The following is a 16,793-nucleotide window of genomic DNA, read 5'->3' as shown; positions in this document are numbered from 1 at the left end:
TATTAGAGCACCTGGTTTTCCGAGGCGGTCTCCCATCCAAACACTAAACAGGTCCATAGCTGCTAAGATTCAAAGATTGGGCATTGACTCTTTTTGTTTCAAGATAATTATATAATTAGTACAAATTTCCAAAAATATTACAGCAACTGGTATTCTGAGGCGGTCTCCCATCCAAGCACTAAACAGGTCCATACCTCCTAAGATTCAAAGATTGGGCATTTACTCTTTTTTTTTTTTTGTTGCAAGATTATTATGTAATTAGTAAAAATTGCCAAAAATATTACAGCAACTGGTATTTCCCGGCCGTCTTCCATCCAAGTACTAACCAGGCAAAACCTGCTATTATTCAGAGATCGGGCATTGGCTCTTTTTTTTAAGATTATTATATAATTAGTAATAAATTTCCAATAATATTAGAGCACCTGGTATTACCAGGGGGTCTCCCATCCAAACACTACACAGGTCAATGACTGCTAAGATTCAAAGATTGGGCATTCACTCTTTTTTTTTTCAAGATTATTATATAATTTGTGAAAAATTTACAAAAATCTTAAAGCAACTGGTATTACCAGGGGGTCTCCCATCCAATTACTAACCAGGCCCAAACCTGCTTAGCTTCCGAGCTCAGACATGATCTGGCATAGCCAGGGTGGTATGGCCATAAGCGAAGACTGCTGCAAAGAGAGAGCTATTTAAAGATCAGTCAATCTAATCGCCGGTACATTATATAAGTAGGAAAGAAAACCCTAAAGCTTAAAGCACCTGGTATTCCCAGACGGTCTCCCATCCAAGCACTAACCAGGCCAATACCTGCTAAGATTAAGAGATCGGGCATTGACTCTTTTTTTTTTTTTTTTTTTTTTAAGATTATTATATAATTAGTAATAAATTTCCAATAATATTAGAGCACCTGGTATTCCGAGGCGGTCTCCCATCCAGACACTAAACAGGTCCATGACTGCTAAGATTCAAAGAATGGGCATTGACTCTTTTTTTTTTCAAGATTATTATATAATTTGTGAAAAATTTACAAAAATCTTAGAGCAACTGGTATTACCAGGGGGTCTCCCATCCAATTACTAACCAGGCCCAAACCTGCTTAGCTTCCGAGCTCAGACATGATCTGGCATAGCCAGGGTGGTATGGCCATAAGCGAAGACTGCTGCAAAGAGAGAGCTATTTAAAGATCAGCCAATCTAATCGCCGGTACATTATATAAGTAGGAAAGAAAACCCTAAAGCTTAAAGCACCTGGTATTCCCAGGCGGTCTCCCATCCAAGCACTAACCAGGCCAATACCTGCTAAGATTAAGAGATCGGGCATTGACTTTTTTTTTTTTTTTTTTTTTAAAGATTATTATATAATTAGTAATGAATTTCCAATAATATTAGAGCACCTGGTTTTCCGAGGCGGTCTCCCATCCAAACACTAAACAGGTCCATAGCTGCTAAGATTCAAAGATTGGGCATTGACTCTTTTTGTTTCAAGATAATTATATAATTAGTACAAATTTCCAAAAATATTACAGCAACTGGTATTCTGAGGCGGTCTCCCATCCAAGCACTAAACAGGTCCATACCTCCTAAGATTCAAAGATTGGGCATTTACTCTTTTTTTTTTTTTTGTTGCAAGATTATTATGTAATTAGTAAAAATTGCCAAAAATATTACAGCAACTGGTATTTCCCGGCCGTCTTCCATCCAAGTACTAACCAGGCAAAACCTGCTATTATTCAGAGATCGGGCATTGACTTTTTTTTTTTTGTTCAAGATTATTATATAATTTGTGAAAAATTTCCAAAAATCTTAAAGCAACTGGTATTACCAGGGTGTCTCCCATCCAATTACTAACCAGGCCCATACCTGCTAAGATTCAGATATGGGGCATTGACTCCTTTCTTTTTTTCTTGCAAGATTATTATATAATTTGTGAAAAATTTCCAAAAATCTTAAAGCAACTGGTATTACCAGGGGGTCTGCCATCCAATTACTAACCAGGCCGAAACCTGCTTAGTTTCCGAGCTCAGACATGATCTGGCATAGCCAGGGTGGAATGGCCATAAGCGAAGACTGCTGCAAAGAGAGAGCTATTTAAAGATCAGCCAATCTAATCGCCGGTACATTATACAGGACCAAACCTGCTTAGCTTCCGAGAGCAGACGAGATCAGGCATAGCCAGGTTGTTACGGTCGCAAGCGAAGGATACTGCAAAGAGAAGACTATTTAAAGATCAGCCAATCAAATCGCCCATACATTATATAAGTAGGAATGAAAATCCAAAAGCTTACAGCACCTGGTATTCCGAGGCGGTCTCCCATCCAAGCACTAACCAGGCCAATACCTGCTAAGATTAAGAGATCGGGCATTGGCTCTTTTTTTTAAGATTATTATATAATTAGTAATAAATTTCCAATAATATTAGAGCACCTGGTATTACCAGGGGGTCTCCCATCCAAACACTACACAGGTCAATGACTGCTAAGATTCAAAGATTGGGCATTCACTCTTTTTTTTTTCAAGATTATTATATAATTTGTGAAAAATTTACAAAAATCTTAAAGCAACTGGTATTACCAGGGGGTCTCCCATCCAATTACTAACCAGGCCCAAACCTGCTTAGCTTCCGAGCTCAGACATGATCTGGCATAGCCAGGGTGGTATGGCCATAAGCGAAGACTGCTGCAAAGAGAGAGCTATTTAAAGATCAGTCAATCTAATCGCCGGTACATTATATAAGTAGGAAAGAAAACCCTAAAGCTTAAAGCACCTGGTATTCCCAGACGGTCTCCCATCCAAGCACTAACCAGGCCAATACCTGCTAAGATTAAGAGATCGGGCATTGACTCTTTTTTTTTTTTTTTTTTTTTTAAGATTATTATATAATTAGTAATAAATTTCCAATAATATTAGAGCACCTGGTATTCCGAGGCGGTCTCCCATCCAGACACTAAACAGGTCCATGACTGCTAAGATTCAAAGAATGGGCATTGACTCTTTTTTTTTTCAAGATTATTATATAATTTGTGAAAAATTTACAAAAATCTTAGAGCAACTGGTATTACCAGGGGGTCTCCCATCCAATTACTAACCAGGCCCAAACCTGCTTAGCTTCCGAGCTCAGACATGATCTGGCATAGCCAGGGTGGTATGGCCATAAGCGAAGACTGCTGCAAAGAGAGAGCTATTTAAAGATCAGCCAATCTAATCGCCGGTACATTATATAAGTAGGAAAGAAAACCCTAAAGCTTAAAGCACCTGGTATTCCCAGGCGGTCTCCCATCCAAGCACTAACCAGGCCAATACCTGCTAAGATTAAGAGATCGGGCATTGACTTTTTTTTTTTTTTTTTTTTTTTTTTTTAAAGATTATTATATAATTAGTAATGAATTTCCAATAATATTAGAGCACCTGGTTTTCCGAGGCGGTCTCCCATCCAAACACTAAACAGGTCCATAGCTGCTAAGATTCAAAGATTGGGCATTGACTCTTTTTGTTTCAAGATAATTATATAATTAGTACAAATTTCCAAAAATATTACAGCAACTGGTATTCTGAGGCGGTCTCCCATCCAAGCACTAAACAGGTCCATACCTCCTTAGATTCAAAGATTGGGCATTTACTCTTTTTTTTTTTGTTGTTGCAAGATTATTATGTAATTAGTAAAAATTGCCAAAAATATTACAGCAACTGGTATTTCCCGGCCGTCTTCCATCCAAGTACTAACCAGGCAAAACCTGCTATTATTCAGAGATCGGGCATTGACTTTTTTTTTTTTTCAAGATTATTATATAATTTGTGAAAAATTTCCAAAAATCTTAAAGCAACTGGTATTACCAGGTTGTCTCCCATCCAATTACTAACCAGGCCCATACCTGCTAAGATTCAGATATGGGGCATTGACTCCTTTCTTTTTTTCTTGCAAGATTATTATATAATTTGTGAAAAATTTCCAAAAATCTTAAAGCAACTGGTATTACCAGGGGGTCTGCCATCCAATTACTAACCAGGCCGAAACCTGCTTAGTTTCCGAGCTCAGACATGATCTGGCATAGCCAGGGTGGAATGGCCATAAGCGAAGACTGCTGCAAAGAGAGAGCTATTTAAAGATCAGCCAATCTAATCGCCGGTACATTATACAGGACCAAACCTGCTTAGCTTCCGAGAGCAGACGAGATCAGGCATAGCCAGGTTGTTACGGTCGCAAGCGAAGGATACTGCAAAGAGAAGACTATTTAAAGATCAGCCAATCAAATCGCCCATACATTATATAAGTAGGAATGAAAATCCAAAAGCTTACAGCACCTGGTATTCCGAGGCGGTCTCCCATCCAAGCACTAACCAGGCCAATACCTGCTAAGATTAAGAGATCGGGCATTGGCTCTTTTTTTTTAAGATTATTATATAATTAGTAATAAATTTCCAATAATATTAGAGCACCTGGTATTACCAGGCGGTCTCCCATCCAGACACTAAACAGGTCCATGACTGCTAAGATTCAAAGAATGGGCATTGACTCTTTTTTTTTCAAGATTATTATATAATTTGTGAAAAATTTACAAAAATCTTAGAGCAACTGGTATTACCAGGGGGTCTCCCATCCAATTACTAACCAGGCCCAAACCTGCTTAGCTTCCGAGCTCAGACATGATCTGGCATAGCCAGGGTGGTATGGCCATAAGCGAAGACTGCTGCAAAGAGAGAGCTATTTAAAGATCAGTCAATCTAATCGCCGGTACATTATATAAGTAGGAAAGAAAACCCTAAAGCTTAAAGCACCTGGTATTCCGAGGCGGTCTCCCATCCAGACACTAAACAGGTCCATGACTGCTAAGATTCAAAGAATGGGCATTGACTCTTTTTTTTTTCAAGATTATTATATAATTTGTGAAAAATTTACAAAAATCTTAAAGCAACTGGTATTACCAGGGGGTCTCCCATCCAATTACTAACCAGGCCCAAACCTGCTTAGCTTCCGAGCTCAGACATGATCTGGCATAGACAGGGTGGTATGGCCATAAGCGAAGACTGCTGCAAAGAGAGAGCTATTTAAAGATCAGCCAATCTAATATAAGTAGGAAAGAAAACCCTAAAGCTTAAAGCACCTGGTATTCCCAGGCGGTCTCCCATCCAAGCACTAACCAGGCCAATACCTGCTAAGATTAAGAGATCGGGCATTGACTCTTTTTTTTTTTTTTTTTTTTTTAAGATTATTATATAATTAGTAATAAATTTCCAATAATATTAGAGCACCTGGTATTCCGAGGCGGTCTCCCATCCAGACACTAAACAGGTCCATGACTGCTAAGATTCAAAGAATGGGCATTGACTCTTTTTTTTTTCAAGATTATTATATAATTTGTGAAAAATTTACAAAAATCTTAAAGCAACTGGTATTACCAGGGGGTCTCCCATCCAATTACTAACCAGGCCCAAACCTGCTTAGCTTCCGAGCTCAGACATGATCTGGCATAGACAGGGTGGTATGGCCATAAGCGAAGACTGCTGCAAAGAGAGAGCTATTAAAGATCAGCCAATCTAATATAAGTAGGAAAGAAAACCCTAAAGCTTAAAGCAACTGGTATTCCCAGGCGGTCTCCCATCCAAGCACTAACCAGGCCAATACCTGCTAAGATTAAGAGATCGGGCATTGACTCTTTTTTTTTTTTTTTTTTTTTAAGATTATTATATAATTAGTAATAAATTTCCAATAATATTAGAGCACCTGGTATTCCGAGGCGGTCTCCCATCCAGACACTAAACAGGTCCATGACTGCTAAGATTCAAAGAATGGGCATTGACTCTTTTTTTTTTCAAGATTATTATATAATTTGTGAAAAATTTACAAAAATCTTAAAGCAACTGGTATTACCAGGGGGTCTCCCATCCAATTACTAACCAGGCCCAAACCTGCTTAGCTTCCGAGCTCAGACATGATCTGGCATAGACAGGGTGGTATGGCCATAAGCGAAGACTGCTGCAAAGAGAGAGCTATTTAAAGATCAGCCAATCTAATATAAGTAGGAAAGAAAACCCTAAAGCTTAAAGCACCTGGTATTCCCAGGCGGTCTCCCATCCAAGCACTAACCAGGCCAATACCTGCTAAGATTAAGAGATCGGGCATTGACTCTTTTTTTTTTTTTTTTTTTTTAAGATTATTATATAATTAGTAATAAATTTCCAATAATATTAGAGCACCTGGTATTCCGAGGCGGTCTCCCATCCAGACACTAAACAGGTCCATGACTGCTAAGATTCAAAGAATGGGCATTGACTCTTTTTTTTTTCAAGATTATTATATAATTTGTGAAAAATTTACAAAAATCTTAAAGCAACTGGTATTACCAGGGGGTCTCCCATCCAATTACTAACCAGGCCCAAACCTGCTTAGCTTCCGAGCTCAGACATGATCTGGCATAGACAGGGTGGTATGGCCATAAGCGAAGACTGCTGCAAAGAGAGAGCTATTTAAAGATCAGCCAATCTAATATAAGTAGGAAAGAAAACCCTAAAGCTTAAAGCACCTGGTATTCCCAGGCGGTCTCCCATCCAAGCACTAACCAGGCCAATACCTGCTAAGATTAAGAGATCGGGCATTGACTCTTTTTTTTTTTTTTTTTTTTTTTTTAGATTATTATATAATTAGTAATAAATTTCCAATAATATTAGAGCACCTGGTTTTCCGAGGCGGTCTCCCATCCAAACACTAAACAGGTCCATAGCTGCTAAGATTCAAAGATTGGGCATTGACTCTTTTTGTTTCAAGATAATTATATAATTAGTACAAATTTCCAAAAATATTACAGCAACTGGTATTCCGAGGCGGTCTCCCATCCAAGCACTAAACAGGTCCATACCTCCTAAGATTCAAAGATTGGGCATTTACTCTTTTTTTTTTTTTTTTGTTGCAAGATTATTATGTAATTAGTAAAAATTGCCAAAAATATTACAGCAACTGGTATTTCCCGGCTGTCTTCCATCCAAGTACTAACCAGGCAAAACCTGCTATTATTCAGAGATCGGGCATTGACTTTTTTTTTTTTTTTCAAGATTATTATATAATTTGTGAAAAATTTCCAAAAATCTTAAAGCAACTGGTATTACCAGGGTGTCTCCCATCCAATTACTAACCAGGCCCATACCTGCTAAGATTCAGATATGGGGCATTGACTCCTTTCTTTTTTTCTTGCAAGATTATTATATAATTTGTGAAAAATTTCCAAAAATCTTAAAGCAACTGGTATTACCAGGGGGTCTGCCATCCAATTACTAACCAGGCCCAAACCTGCTTAGTTTCCGAGCTCAGACATGATCTGGCATAGCCAGGGTGGAATGGCCATAAGCGAAGACTGCTGCAAAGAGAGAGCTATTTAAAGATCAGCCAATCTAATCGCCGGTACATTATACAGGACCAAACCTGCTTAGCTTCCGAGAGCAGACGAGATCAGGCATAGCCAGGTTGTTACGGTCGCAAGCGAAGGATACTGCAAAGAGAAGACTATTTAAAGATCAGCCAATCAAATCGCCAATACATTATATAAGTAGGAATGAAAATCCAAAAGCTTACAGCACCTGGTATTCCGAGGCGGTCTCCCATCCAAGCACTAACCAGGCCAATACCTGCTAAGATTAAGAGATCGGGCATTGGCTCTTTTTTTAAGATTATTATATAATTAGTAATAAATTTCCAATAATATTAGAGCACCTGGTATTACCATTGGGTCTCCCATCCAAACACTACACAGGTCAATGACTGCTAAGATTCAAAGATTGGGCATTCACTCTTTTTTTTTTCAAGATTATTATATAATTTGTGAAAAATTTACAAAAATCTTAAAGCAACTGGTATTACCAGGGGGTCTCCCATCCAATTACTAACCAGGCCCAAACCTGCTTAGCTTCCGAGCTCAGACATGATCTGGCATAGCCAGGGTGGTATGGCCATAAGCGAAGACTGCTGCAAAGAGAGAGCTATTTAAAGATCAGTCAATCTAATCGCCGGTACATTATATAAGTAGGAAAGAAAACCCTAAAGCTTAAAGCACCTGGTATTCCCAGGCGGTCTCCCATCCAAGCACTAACCAGGCCAATACCTGCTAAGATTAAGAGATCGGGCATTGACTCTTTTTTTTTTTTTTTTTTTTTTAAGATTATTATATAATTAGTAATAAATTTCCAATAATATTAGAGCACCTGGTATTCCGAGGCGGTCTCCCATCCAGACACTAAACAGGTCCATGACTGCTAAGATTCAAAGAATGGGCATTGACTCTTTTTTTTTCAAGATTATTATATAATTTGTGAAAAATTTACAAAAATCTTAGAGCAACTGGTATTACCAGGGGGTCTCCCATCCAATTACTAACCAGGCCCAAACCTGCTTAGCTTCCGAGCTCAGACATGATCTGGCATAGCCAGGGTGGTATGGCCATAAGCGAAGACTGCTGCAAAGAGAGAGCTATTTAAAGATCAGCCAATCTAATCGCCGGTACATTATATAAGTAGGAAAGAAAACCCTAAAGCTTAAAGCACCTGGTATTCCCAGGCGGTCTCCCATCCAAGCACTAACCAGGCCAATACCTGCTAAGATTAAGAGATCGGGCATTGACTTTTTATTTTTATTTTTTTTTTTTTAAAGATTATTATATAATTAGTAATGAATTTCCAATAATATTAGAGCACCTGGTTTTCCGAGGCGGTCTCCCATCCAAACACTAAACAGGTCCATAGCTGCTAAGATTCAAAGATTGGGCATTGACTCTTTTTGTTTCAAGATAATTATATAATTAGTACAAATTTCCAAAAATATTACAGCAACTGGTATTCTGAGGCGGTCTCCCATCCAAGCACTAAACAGGTCCATACCTCCTAAGATTCAAAGATTGGGCATTTACTCTTTTTTTTTTTTTGTTGCAAGATTATTATGTAATTAGTAAAAATTGCCAAAAATATTACAGCAACTGGTATTTCCCGGCCGTCTTCCATCCAAGTACTAACCAGGCAAAACCTGCTATTATTCAGAGATCGGGCATTGACTTTTTTTTTTTTGTTCAAGATTATTATATAATTTGTGAAAAATTTCCAAAAATCTTAAAGCAACTGGTATTACCAGGGTGTCTCCCATCCAATTACTAACCAGGCCCATACCTGCTAAGATTCAGATATGGGGCATTGACTCCTTTCTTTTTTTCTTGCAAGATTATTATATAATTTGTGAAAAATTTCCAAAAATCTTAAAGCAACTGGTATTACCAGGGGGTCTGCCATCCAATTACTAACCAGGCCGAAACCTGCTTAGTTTCCGAGCTCAGACATGATCTGGCATAGCCAGGGTGGAATGGCCATAAGCGAAGACTGCTGCAAAGAGAGAGCTATTTAAAGATCAGCCAATCTAATCGCCGGTACATTATACAGGACCAAACCTGCTTAGCTTCCGAGAGCAGACGAGATCAGGCATAGCCAGGTTGTTACGGTCGCAAGCGAAGGATACTGCAAAGAGAAGACTATTTAAAGATCAGCCAATCAAATCGCCCATACATTATATAAGTAGGAATGAAAATCCAAAAGCTTACAGCACCTGGTATTCCGAGGCGGTCTCCCATCCAAGCACTAACCAGGCCAATACCTGCTAAGATTAAGAGATCGGGCATTGGCTCTTTTTTTTAAGATTATTATATAATTAGTAATAAATTTCCAATAATATTAGAGCACCTGGTATTACCAGGGGGTCTCCCATCCAAACACTACACAGGTCAATGACTGCTAAGATTCAAAGATTGGGCATTCACTCTTTTTTTTTTCAAGATTATTATATAATTTGTGAAAAATTTACAAAAATCTTAAAGCAACTGGTATTACCAGGGGGTCTCCCATCCAATTACTAACCAGGCCCAAACCTGCTTAGCTTCCGAGCTCAGACATGATCTGGCATAGCCAGGGTGGTATGGCCATAAGCGAAGACTGCTGCAAAGAGAGAGCTATTTAAAGATCAGTCAATCTAATCGCCGGTACATTATATAAGTAGGAAAGAAAACCCTAAAGCTTAAAGCACCTGGTATTCCCAGACGGTCTCCCATCCAAGCACTAACCAGGCCAATACCTGCTAAGATTAAGAGATCGGGCATTGACTCTTTTTTTTTTTTTTTTTTTTTTAAGATTATTATATAATTAGTAATAAATTTCCAATAATATTAGAGCACCTGGTATTCCGAGGCGGTCTCCCATCCAGACACTAAACAGGTCCATGACTGCTAAGATTCAAAGAATGGGCATTGACTCTTTTTTTTTTCAAGATTATTATATAATTTGTGAAAAATTTACAAAAATCTTAGAGCAACTGGTATTACCAGGGGGTCTCCCATCCAATTACTAACCAGGCCCAAACCTGCTTAGCTTCCGAGCTCAGACATGATCTGGCATAGCCAGGGTGGTATGGCCATAAGCGAAGACTGCTGCAAAGAGAGAGCTATTTAAAGATCAGCCAATCTAATCGCCGGTACATTATATAAGTAGGAAAGAAAACCCTAAAGCTTAAAGCACCTGGTATTCCCAGGCGGTCTCCCATCCAAGCACTAACCAGGCCAATACCTGCTAAGATTAAGAGATCGGGCATTGACTTTTTTTTTTTTTTTTTTTTTTTTTTTTAAAGATTATTATATAATTAGTAATGAATTTCCAATAATATTAGAGCACCTGGTTTTCCGAGGCGGTCTCCCATCCAAACACTAAACAGGTCCATAGCTGCTAAGATTCAAAGATTGGGCATTGACTCTTTTTGTTTCAAGATAATTATATAATTAGTACAAATTTCCAAAAATATTACAGCAACTGGTATTCTGAGGCGGTCTCCCATCCAAGCACTAAACAGGTCCATACCTCCTTAGATTCAAAGATTGGGCATTTACTCTTTTTTTTTTTGTTGTTGCAAGATTATTATGTAATTAGTAAAAATTGCCAAAAATATTACAGCAACTGGTATTTCCCGGCCGTCTTCCATCCAAGTACTAACCAGGCAAAACCTGCTATTATTCAGAGATCGGGCATTGACTTTTTTTTTTTTTCAAGATTATTATATAATTTGTGAAAAATTTCCAAAAATCTTAAAGCAACTGGTATTACCAGGTTGTCTCCCATCCAATTACTAACCAGGCCCATACCTGCTAAGATTCAGATATGGGGCATTGACTCCTTTCTTTTTTTCTTGCAAGATTATTATATAATTTGTGAAAAATTTCCAAAAATCTTAAAGCAACTGGTATTACCAGGGGGTCTGCCATCCAATTACTAACCAGGCCGAAACCTGCTTAGTTTCCGAGCTCAGACATGATCTGGCATAGCCAGGGTGGAATGGCCATAAGCGAAGACTGCTGCAAAGAGAGAGCTATTTAAAGATCAGCCAATCTAATCGCCGGTACATTATACAGGACCAAACCTGCTTAGCTTCCGAGAGCAGACGAGATCAGGCATAGCCAGGTTGTTACGGTCGCAAGCGAAGGATACTGCAAAGAGAAGACTATTTAAAGATCAGCCAATCAAATCGCCCATACATTATATAAGTAGGAATGAAAATCCAAAAGCTTACAGCACCTGGTATTCCGAGGCGGTCTCCCATCCAAGCACTAACCAGGCCAATACCTGCTAAGATTAAGAGATCGGGCATTGGCTCTTTTTTTTTAAGATTATTATATAATTAGTAATAAATTTCCAATAATATTAGAGCACCTGGTATTACCAGGCGGTCTCCCATCCAGACACTAAACAGGTCCATGACTGCTAAGATTCAAAGAATGGGCATTGACTCTTTTTTTTTCAAGATTATTATATAATTTGTGAAAAATTTACAAAAATCTTAGAGCAACTGGTATTACCAGGGGGTCTCCCATCCAATTACTAACCAGGCCCAAACCTGCTTAGCTTCCGAGCTCAGACATGATCTGGCATAGCCAGGGTGGTATGGCCATAAGCGAAGACTGCTGCAAAGAGAGAGCTATTTAAAGATCAGTCAATCTAATCGCCGGTACATTATATAAGTAGGAAAGAAAACCCTAAAGCTTAAAGCACCTGGTATTCCGAGGCGGTCTCCCATCCAGACACTAAACAGGTCCATGACTGCTAAGATTCAAAGAATGGGCATTGACTCTTTTTTTTTTCAAGATTATTATATAATTTGTGAAAAATTTACAAAAATCTTAAAGCAACTGGTATTACCAGGGGGTCTCCCATCCAATTACTAACCAGGCCCAAACCTGCTTAGCTTCCGAGCTCAGACATGATCTGGCATAGACAGGGTGGTATGGCCATAAGCGAAGACTGCTGCAAAGAGAGAGCTATTTAAAGATCAGCCAATCTAATATAAGTAGGAAAGAAAACCCTAAAGCTTAAAGCACCTGGTATTCCCAGGCGGTCTCCCATCCAAGCACTAACCAGGCCAATACCTGCTAAGATTAAGAGATCGGGCATTGACTCTTTTTTTTTTTTTTTTTTTTTAAGATTATTATATAATTAGTAATAAATTTCCAATAATATTAGAGCACCTGGTATTCCGAGGCGGTCTCCCATCCAGACACTAAACAGGTCCATGACTGCTAAGATTCAAAGAATGGGCATTGACTCTTTTTTTTTTCAAGATTATTATATAATTTGTGAAAAATTTACAAAAATCTTAAAGCAACTGGTATTACCAGGGGGTCTCCCATCCAATTACTAACCAGGCCCAAACCTGCTTAGCTTCCGAGCTCAGACATGATCTGGCATAGACAGGGTGGTATGGCCATAAGCGAAGACTGCTGCAAAGAGAGAGCTATTTAAAGATCAGCCAATCTAATATAAGTAGGAAAGAAAACCCTAAAGCTTAAAGCACCTGGTATTCCCAGGCGGTCTCCCATCCAAGCACTAACCAGGCCAATACCTGCTAAGATTAAGAGATCGGGCATTGACTCTTTTTTTTTTTTTTTTTTTTTTTTAGATTATTATATAATTAGTAATAAATTTCCAATAATATTAGAGCACCTGGTTTTCCGAGGCGGTCTCCCATCCAAACACTAAACAGGTCCATAGCTGCTAAGATTCAAAGATTGGGCATTGACTCTTTTTGTTTCAAGATAATTATATAATTAGTACAAATTTCCAAAAATATTACAGCAACTGGTATTCCGAGGCGGTCTCCCATCCAAGCACTAAACAGGTCCATACCTCCTAAGATTCAAAGATTGGGCATTTACTCTTTTTTTTTTTTTTTTGTTGCAAGATTATTATGTAATTAGTAAAAATTGCCAAAAATATTACAGCAACTGGTATTTCCCGGCTGTCTTCCATCCAAGTACTAACCAGGCAAAACCTGCTATTATTCAGAGATCGGGCATTGACTTTTTTTTTTTTTTTCAAGATTATTATATAATTTGTGAAAAATTTCCAAAAATCTTAAAGCAACTGGTATTACCAGGGTGTCTCCCATCCAATTACTAACCAGGCCCATACCTGCTAAGATTCAGATATGGGGCATTGACTCCTTTCTTTTTTTCTTGCAAGATTATTATATAATTTGTGAAAAATTTCCAAAAATCTTAAAGCAACTGGTATTACCAGGGGGTCTGCCATCCAATTACTAACCAGGCCCAAACCTGCTTAGTTTCCGAGCTCAGACATGATCTGGCATAGCCAGGGTGGAATGGCCATAAGCGAAGACTGCTGCAAAGAGAGAGCTATTTAAAGATCAGCCAATCTAATCGCCGGTACATTATACAGGACCAAACCTGCTTAGCTTCCGAGAGCAGACGAGATCAGGCATAGCCAGGTTGTTACGGTCGCAAGCGAAGGATACTGCAAAGAGAAGACTATTTAAAGATCAGCCAATCAAATCGCCAATACATTATATAAGTAGGAATGAAAATCCAAAAGCTTACAGCACCTGGTATTCCGAGGCGGTCTCCCATCCAAGCACTAACCAGGCCAATACCTGCTAAGATTAAGAGATCGGGCATTGGCTCTTTTTTTAAGATTATTATATAATTAGTAATAAATTTCCAATAATATTAGAGCACCTGGTATTACCATTGGGTCTCCCATCCAAACACTACACAGGTCAATGACTGCTAAGATTCAAAGATTGGGCATTCACTCTTTTTTTTTTCAAGATTATTATATAATTTGTGAAAAATTTACAAAAATCTTAAAGCAACTGGTATTACCAGGGGGTCTCCCATCCAATTACTAACCAGGCCCAAACCTGCTTAGCTTCCGAGCTCAGACATGATCTGGCATAGCCAGGGTGGTATGGCCATAAGCGAAGACTGCTGCAAAGAGAGAGCTATTTAAAGATCAGTCAATCTAATCGCCGGTACATTATATAAGTAGGAAAGAAAACCCTAAAGCTTAAAGCACCTGGTATTCCCAGGCGGTCTCCCATCCAAGCACTAACCAGGCCAATACCTGCTAAGATTAAGAGATCGGGCATTGACTCTTTTTTTTTTTTTTTTTTTTTTAAGATTATTATATAATTAGTAATAAATTTCCAATAATATTAGAGCACCTGGTATTCCGAGGCGGTCTCCCATCCAGACACTAAACAGGTCCATGACTGCTAAGATTCAAAGAATGGGCATTGACTCTTTTTTTTTCAAGATTATTATATAATTTGTGAAAAATTTACAAAAATCTTAGAGCAACTGGTATTACCAGGGGGTCTCCCATCCAATTACTAACCAGGCCCAAACCTGCTTAGCTTCCGAGCTCAGACATGATCTGGCATAGCCAGGGTGGTATGGCCATAAGCGAAGACTGCTGCAAAGAGAGAGCTATTTAAAGATCAGCCAATCTAATCGCCGGTACATTATATAAGTAGGAAAGAAAACCCTAAAGCTTAAAGCACCTGGTATTCCCAGGCGGTCTCCCATCCAAGCACTAACCAGGCCAATACCTGCTAAGATTAAGAGATCGGGCATTGACTTTTTATTTTTTTTTTTTTTTTTTTTAAAGATTATTATATAATTAGTAATGAATTTCCAATAATATTAGAGCACCTGGTTTTCCGAGGCGGTCTCCCATCCAAACACTAAACAGGTCCATAGCTGCTAAGATTCAAAGATTGGGCATTGACTCTTTTTGTTTCAAGATAATTATATAATTAGTACAAATTTCCAAAAATATTACAGCAACTGGTATTCTGAGGCGGTCTCCCATCCAAGCACTAAACAGGTCCATACCTCCTAAGATTCAAAGATTGGGCATTTACTCTTTTTTTTTTTTTGTTGCAAGATTATTATGTAATTAGTAAAAATTGCCAAAAATATTACAGCAACTGGTATTTCCCGGCCGTCTTCCATCCAAGTACTAACCAGGCAAAACCTGCTATTATTCAGAGATCGGGCATTGACTTTTTTTTTTTTTTTCAAGATTATTATATAATTTGTGAAAAATTTCCAAAACTCTTAAAGCAACTGGTATTACCAGGGTGTCTCCCATCCAATTACTAACCAGGCCCATACCTGCTAAGATTCAGATATGGGGCATTGACTCCTTTCTTTTTTTCTTGCAAGATTATTATATAATTTGTGAAAAATTTCCAAAAATCTTAAAGCAACTGGTATTACCAGGGGGTCTGCCATCCAATTACTAACCAGGCCGAAACCTGCTTAGTTTCCGAGCTCAGACATGATCTGGCATAGCCAGGGTGGAATGGCCATAAGCGAAGACAGCTGCAAAGAGAGAGCTATTTAAAGATCAGCCAATCTAATCGCCGGTACATTATACAGGACCAAACCTGCTTAGCTTCCGAGAGCAGACGAGATCAGGCATAGCCAGGTTGTTACGGTCGCAAGCGAAGGATACTGCAAAGAGAAGACTATTTAAAGATCAGCCAATCAAATCGCCCATACATTATATAAGTAGGAATGAAAATCCAAAAGCTTACAGCACCTGGTATTCCGAGGCGGTCTCCCATCCAAGCACTAACCAGGCCAATACCTGCTAAGATTAAGAGATCGGGCATTGGCTCTTTTTTTTAAGATTATTATATAATTAGTAATACATTTCCAATAATATTAGAGCACCTGGTATTACCAGGGGGTCTCCCATCCAAACACTACACAGGTCCATAGCTGCTAAGATTCAAAGATTGGGCATTGACTCTTATTGTTTCAAGATAATTATATAATTAGTACAAATTTCCAAAAATATTACAGCAACTGGTATTCTGAGGCGGTCTCCCATCCAAGCACTAAACAGGTCCATACCTCCTTAGATTCAAAGATTGGGCATTTACTCTTTTTTTTTTTTTTTGTTGCAAGATTATTATGTAATTAGTAAAAATTGCCAAAAATATTACAGCAACTGGTATTTCCCGGCCGTCTTCCATCCAAGTACTAACCAGGCAAAACCTGCTATTATTCAGAGATCGGGCATTGACTTTTTTTTTTTTTCAAGATTATTATATAATTTGTGAAAAATTTCCAAAAATCTTAAAGCAACTGGTATTACCAGGGTGTCTCCCATCCAATTACTAACCAGGCCCATACCTGCTAAGATTCAGATATGGGGCATTGACTCCTTTCTTTTTTTCTTGCAAGATTATTATATAATTTGTGAAAAATTTCCAAAAATCTTAAAGCAACTGGTATTACCAGGGGGTCTGCCATCCAATTACTAACCAGGCCGAAACCTGCTTAGTTTCCGAGCTCAGACATGATCTGGCATAGCCAGGGTGGAATGGCCATAAGCGAAGACTGCTGCAAAGAGAGAGCTATTTAAAGATCAGCCAATCTAATCGCCGGTACATTATACAGGACCAAACCTGCTTAGCTT

The 16,793-nt window shown here is 38.6% G+C and overlaps 20 pseudogenes; all 20 read right to left on the bottom strand.

The window, feature by feature from the left end:
- Positions 1-547: 547 nt before the first annotated feature.
- LOC127957262 (uncharacterized) lies at positions 548-666 on the bottom strand (annotated as a pseudogene).
- Positions 667-1,035: 369 nt separating this feature from the next.
- Positions 1,036-1,154, bottom strand: LOC127959127 (uncharacterized; annotated as a pseudogene).
- A 1,397-nt stretch (positions 1,155-2,551) lies between these two features.
- On the bottom strand, positions 2,552-2,670 carry LOC127957258 (uncharacterized; annotated as a pseudogene).
- A 369-nt stretch (positions 2,671-3,039) lies between these two features.
- On the bottom strand, positions 3,040-3,158 carry LOC127959122 (uncharacterized; annotated as a pseudogene).
- A 1,402-nt stretch (positions 3,159-4,560) lies between these two features.
- Positions 4,561-4,679, bottom strand: LOC127959116 (uncharacterized; annotated as a pseudogene).
- Positions 4,680-4,900: 221 nt separating this feature from the next.
- LOC127961012 (uncharacterized) lies at positions 4,901-5,019 on the bottom strand (annotated as a pseudogene).
- A 355-nt stretch (positions 5,020-5,374) lies between these two features.
- Positions 5,375-5,493, bottom strand: LOC127961001 (uncharacterized; annotated as a pseudogene).
- Positions 5,494-5,846: 353 nt separating this feature from the next.
- Positions 5,847-5,965, bottom strand: LOC127960990 (uncharacterized; annotated as a pseudogene).
- Positions 5,966-6,319: 354 nt separating this feature from the next.
- Positions 6,320-6,438, bottom strand: LOC127960979 (uncharacterized; annotated as a pseudogene).
- Positions 6,439-7,221: 783 nt separating this feature from the next.
- On the bottom strand, positions 7,222-7,340 carry LOC127963936 (uncharacterized; annotated as a pseudogene).
- Positions 7,341-7,826: 486 nt separating this feature from the next.
- Positions 7,827-7,945, bottom strand: LOC127957253 (uncharacterized; annotated as a pseudogene).
- Positions 7,946-8,313: 368 nt separating this feature from the next.
- Positions 8,314-8,432, bottom strand: LOC127959102 (uncharacterized; annotated as a pseudogene).
- Positions 8,433-9,832: 1,400 nt separating this feature from the next.
- Positions 9,833-9,951, bottom strand: LOC127957249 (uncharacterized; annotated as a pseudogene).
- Positions 9,952-10,320: 369 nt separating this feature from the next.
- LOC127959101 (uncharacterized) lies at positions 10,321-10,439 on the bottom strand (annotated as a pseudogene).
- A 1,402-nt stretch (positions 10,440-11,841) lies between these two features.
- On the bottom strand, positions 11,842-11,960 carry LOC127959095 (uncharacterized; annotated as a pseudogene).
- A 221-nt stretch (positions 11,961-12,181) lies between these two features.
- Positions 12,182-12,300, bottom strand: LOC127960968 (uncharacterized; annotated as a pseudogene).
- A 354-nt stretch (positions 12,301-12,654) lies between these two features.
- Positions 12,655-12,773, bottom strand: LOC127960957 (uncharacterized; annotated as a pseudogene).
- Positions 12,774-13,555: 782 nt separating this feature from the next.
- On the bottom strand, positions 13,556-13,674 carry LOC127963929 (uncharacterized; annotated as a pseudogene).
- A 486-nt stretch (positions 13,675-14,160) lies between these two features.
- Positions 14,161-14,279, bottom strand: LOC127957240 (uncharacterized; annotated as a pseudogene).
- A 368-nt stretch (positions 14,280-14,647) lies between these two features.
- Positions 14,648-14,766, bottom strand: LOC127959089 (uncharacterized; annotated as a pseudogene).
- Positions 14,767-16,793: the final 2,027 nt, after the last annotated feature.

Source organism: Carassius gibelio, chromosome A3 (genome assembly GCF_023724105.1).
Source record: "Carassius gibelio isolate Cgi1373 ecotype wild population from Czech Republic chromosome A3, carGib1.2-hapl.c, whole genome shotgun sequence".
Classification (NCBI taxonomy): Eukaryota; Metazoa; Chordata; class Actinopteri; order Cypriniformes; family Cyprinidae; genus Carassius; species Carassius gibelio.
This window is presented reverse-complemented; position numbering and strand designations above follow the sequence as displayed.